The following is a 5214-nucleotide window of genomic DNA, read 5'->3' as shown; positions in this document are numbered from 1 at the left end:
GAGGTGTCCTCTATACGGAGAGACAGTTACTGCGCTGCACCTCAACTCATATGTTCATCCCCCTCCTATAAGAATCTCTTCTCCCGCTCCGCGCTCACTCTTTTCATCTTTCGCTGTGCTCGTTCGCTCGGTTACGCCGCCGCCGACGCTCGCTGCAGGAACGGGCACCTAAGAGCTGCGCCCTAAAAATAATACAGGAAGGAAGGAAGGAAGGAAGGAAGGAAGGAAGGAAGGAAATCAACTTTATTCAAGGTCCTGCAGGCCACGAGAGCTTTGGGCTCTCATGGAGGGGGCGTCTCCCACGACGGAACCGGGAGGTTGAGTTTCTTGGCGGCGTCGTGGACCTGCTGGACGGCCCAGAGTTGGGGAGCGAGTTCTTCGCTCCGGATTGCTTCTTCAAACATGCGCTTGTCCGGTTCGGAGTTTATGTGAGCTTGCGAGCACGGCCAGAGTAAATGATATACGTTAAGGGATGTATTGCAATTGGTGCAATGAGACTTGTCGTAGAGCTCAGGCATGTAATGGTGTAGTCTGTTTTGCGTGGGGTATGTGTCTATTTGTAGCATTCTGAGTGTAACCGCTTGAGCTCGAGTGAGCGTGCGGTGTGGCGTGCTATACTCTCTACGTGGTAGGTAGTAGTGTTTAGTGATTTCATTGTGTGTAGTGGGGGCGTCCTTGTTCTCCGAGTGGTCGGGTGAAGCCGCGCGGTCTGTAAGCGCGCGCGCAGCCTCGTGTGCCGCCTCGTTAAGGTTGGGGACGTCGTCGATCTTTGGTCCTAAGTGTGCCGGGAACCAGTATATGACGTGGTTCTTAATCTCTTTCTTTGTAACAATTCTGAGAACCTGTGCGCAGACCGTGCCCTTTTGGAAAGCTCTGATAGCAGCTATGCAGTCGCTGTAGATATGGGAAAGATTGTCGTCGGTGAGCGCAACAGCGATCGCAACCTGTTCGGCCTGTTCAGGCTTCCTTGCAATTACCGTGGCTGCATATCTTGTGGGTCCGCGGCCGTCCACAACCGCCACTGCGAAAGCTTTGTTTCCTGCGTATGCCGCCGCGTCCACAAAAGCTAAGCGTTCGCGGTTCGCCAAGGCTTGGTTAAGGAGGAATTGTCCTCTCGCTTGTCGTCTGCCCCTGTTGTTTTCGGGGTGTACGTTTCTGGGTATAGGTCGGACCGTGATCTTGGCGCGGATGTCCCGTGGAAGGTCCGCAAAGTCTTATTCTATGTCTCTTTGAGCAAAGCCTATCTTCCCTAGGATCGTGCGCCCCGGAGGCGCAGTCGAAAGCCTAGCAAGCTGGGCGCGCTGCTGGGCTTCGGCAATTTCTTCCAGGGTGTTGTGCATGCCCAGGTGCCCCAGCTTCTCGTTGCTGGTGCTGGTTGGAATGCCGAGGGCTTGCTTGGTGACCTTTCTGATTTGGGCATTAAGTCTGTCTCTTTCGGATCGTGACCAATTGAGCATTGCCGCAACGTATGCGAAGTGACAGGTGACGAACGCGTGTATGAGTTTGATGAGATTATGTTCCTTGAGGCCCCTGTGTCTATTGGCAATTCTTCTGACGAGCCCGATAGCGTTGTTGGTTTTGGTGATGAGCTTCTGAACCGTAGAGGCATTGACGTCTTTAGTCTCTACGATCATACCCAGGACTCTTGATTTTGTCAACGCATGGTATGGCATGACCCGAATTGGTTCGTACGGTAATTTCCTGATTATAATCGGTCTGACGAGTATGGCCTGCGGCCCTTCTGCGTGGGTCTGCGTACGAGCAGCTCTGACTTGGTAGGCGAGCATCTGAGTCCTGTGGGAATTAGAAATTCTTCTACGGTGTTCACTGCTTCTTGCAAGATGTCCTGCACCATGCCTGTGGTTCCTTTGGAGACCCACATGGTGATGTCATCTGCGTATATGGTGCGCTCGAGCCCGTGGATCTGTCCGAGTTTCTCAGCAAGTCCCGCCATGGCAAGGTGGAAAAGCATAAGGGAGATGACCGAGCCTTGGGGGGTGCCCCTGCTCCCCAGTGAGAGTGTCTCCGTGGAGACGTCGGCAGATCGGAGCGTAGCCGTCCTGTTATCCAAGAAGGACTTGACGCGTAGAATCTAGCTCCGAGGTTGAGTTCGGAAATGGTGTCCACAATGTATTGGTGAGAGAGGTTATCGAACGCTTTCTCGAGTTCCAACCCGAGAATGGCCTTGGCGTTTCTAATGCGAAATACCGGAAAAGGAATCCATGACGTCACATCATAATAATTATTACGCAGTTATTATTCAGCTCTTTTCGCGAAACAGACACAGGGGTCTCTCGTGGCTTCTGTATAGGAACACGGATTATAACTTTAAGGGCAACTGTCGAAATTTTTTAATAGAAAATGGTCGGTAACGCTGATGACAAGAGCGATACGAGTGTTGGACATCCGTCACACTTCCCAATGCGTGGTTCTAGATTCTTGCGAGTTGGGATAAAATTCACCCGATGCGCACCAATGCGTTTCTGAAGAAAAAAAAAGAAAGAAAAGAAACTTAGGACATGCCACTAAAACATGTTAAGCTGCTGTAAGTTCTGTAATCACCAGAAACTGCAGACGCCGATGGAAAAATGGTGTTGCGGATGAGTTGCATTGAGGCCGGTGAAGCAGCCTACAAAGGCATTAGGACAGACAACGTGCGTGCAGACAAATAGGGCCGCCGCTGTGAGCTTCCTCGTCTGTATATCTCCTGACTCTCGTCTGCGATAACTCTGCCAGAGGCTGCAATTTGCATTCTCGGTATGGACTAACGGCACAAAGTGGTACGCGTGCGGTATTGCAGGCGTACGTATGTATAGTCTGTATCGAAGATACCGCATCCTATGTCATTTTGACGTCGCGCGACACGTCACAAGCACTCCTTATGGGAAGTGCCAAGTTCCAGACTCTCAGAAATTCCTATCGGCCATTGTATGCAGAAGCAAGTAACGAGTGACCGACCGCTTTTTCTCTATTTCCTGGCGTTATCGCAGAGTGGGCCACTCTTCCTCTGCGGCGGGCACTATCGTGGAACTTGGCTCCACGTACACAGGTTCGAATGAAAAAAAGTACAGTACACAAAAGTCTGAATGTAGCTATACTGAAAAAAAAAAAAGTTTGTGTTAACTGAGTATTACATGCGCAAATTCGCCTAGGCCAAATGCACTGTAGAGCATCACCACCGCGATAGACAACCTCAGGAGGTAACTATGAGAGAGCGGCAAGGGGAATAATCATGCAAGTGCATGCAGGCGCATACAGACAGAGATACAGACGGGCACGCATATGCTTACATGAAAGTGGAGGGCTTTTACGCTCTATATTACAGACAGTGTGGTTTCCGCTGAGCGTTGGTATTCTTTCTTTTTTTATTTTTTCGTTTTAAAGCGAAGCTTTCATTGCCTCTTCAGCACGGTTTGCCGTGGGTCGCTTTTCTCAGATATACTCGTGGATAATGGATGGTTATATGTGCACCGAACGCAAGTATCAATAAACGGGCTTATATAACTTTGTATATTGACCGACAAAGTGCGAGAAGGTCACCTCTGTTCTGCATAACAACAACAAAAAAAGTTCATCCCTAAAACGTGAGCTATATAATGTCGGCTCGTAGGTACATATAAGGCGCGGCGATTTCTTCGTGAAATAGCGCATTATATATTACGAATTGCTTGATTTACTTGATTTTCTACGATTTAGTCATTCGGCACGTGCCACTGGGTATGTGCCCATTCTTGGATAATTCTTCAGGACGGCTATGTTCCACAGCCAAATAGCAAGCAGTACCTAAATATCCTCAGTGCAACAAATATACGCCTTTAAAGCGCCTAATTTCTTTATTAAAGCGAAACACTGCACGCCTTCTTTCCTGGGATTTGGCGCGTCTGCTAAGCCGGTTTTTTAATGAGCAAGGTGGTCCTGTCCTGGAGAGAGGGCAATAGTAAACTGGGCTTATCTCGGAGGTGGCGTCATGAAAAGGGGGCCGATCCCGGAGACAGCGTGATCCGCGGTCGCGTGTGTCACGTGGATAGAGGGGGAGGGGGGTTATTCCGCGTCTCGCGTGATTTGCCGGACAGGCACGGAACAGCTATTCCGCAAGACGCCTTACAGTTGACGAACAGTTTTATAGCATTTCATTAACCGCTTGACGAGAGCCTCGCTTAATAGAGATTATAACATGTGCGTTGGAACTGCACGTTTTTGTGTGTGTGTGTGTGTCATGAGTCAGTGGTCACAGTCACTCTTCAACTGGGACAGTGTACAGCCCCTCTGGAAACGAATTCAGCGTCTATGGCGCGCTCGCATTAATCGCACTCGATAGGAGCGCGGCATGACGTGGCCACAAAGGTTCGTGCGTGGGACGACGACGACCTCGGATTTTTTTCAGTAACCGTCGATGTGCGTTCGCAGTCAGACAGCAGCCCCATGTCGACCCTATTACCATCAACCGATCGTGACAGGCGGAATGAAATGTAAAATGTACGCACGTATATAGTGCAGTCGAAATGTAATCCACCGAGACGGGAGGAATACGCTGGGCATATATGCGCTGCAGAATTCACAGACCACCGCTATGTAGGTTACTAGCGGTGCTGCATATCGCTCGAACAAAAGTGGTTGGACAGGTGACTGAACATAGGAAAAAAAATAAGAAGTAGAAGAAGGAAGGCCTGCGGTCATGACAGCTCCTGCTGAGGAACCGAACTGCAATAGCAGTTCTTGGGTGAGGAACAAGACGCAGAACTGTCTGACCAGGAAGACGGGAGTCAATTATGAGGCAGTCGAGCATCCGTATAGTTGCCCCTCAAAGCGAAATACTACAGGGCGACCAATCGGCCCCTGGAAGTCGGAAGACGAACGCTCATTGCGTTTTCACGGCAATGCGAATTCGTTTATTCCCTCCTCCACCCCTGAAAGCGCCGTCACCGGCTTTGCATCGAGGGGCAGGAATAAAACGAAATGTCAGAAAAAAAAAAGAAACGAAAAAAAAAAGCAGAGAGAGAGTGAAAGTGCATGTACGGGTGAACGCGCCGTAGCGGAACGCGTTGACTTAATGAATCTGGTTTTTCACTGCACTCCTGCATTATTCAGCACACGTTGCTGCTGCCATTAAACTCAAGTAACCAGCTACACCGACGGTCATCAGCGGTTGGTATATTAAAGAAAAAAAAAACGAGCCTTTACGGACAACCAAGGGCAAGATGGTGAAAGCGGGCT

The sequence above is a fragment of the Dermacentor andersoni genome, chromosome 1 (assembly GCF_023375885.2).
Source record: "Dermacentor andersoni chromosome 1, qqDerAnde1_hic_scaffold, whole genome shotgun sequence".
Taxonomy (NCBI): Eukaryota; Metazoa; Arthropoda; class Arachnida; order Ixodida; family Ixodidae; genus Dermacentor; species Dermacentor andersoni.
Note: the sequence above shows the minus strand (reverse complement) of the source record.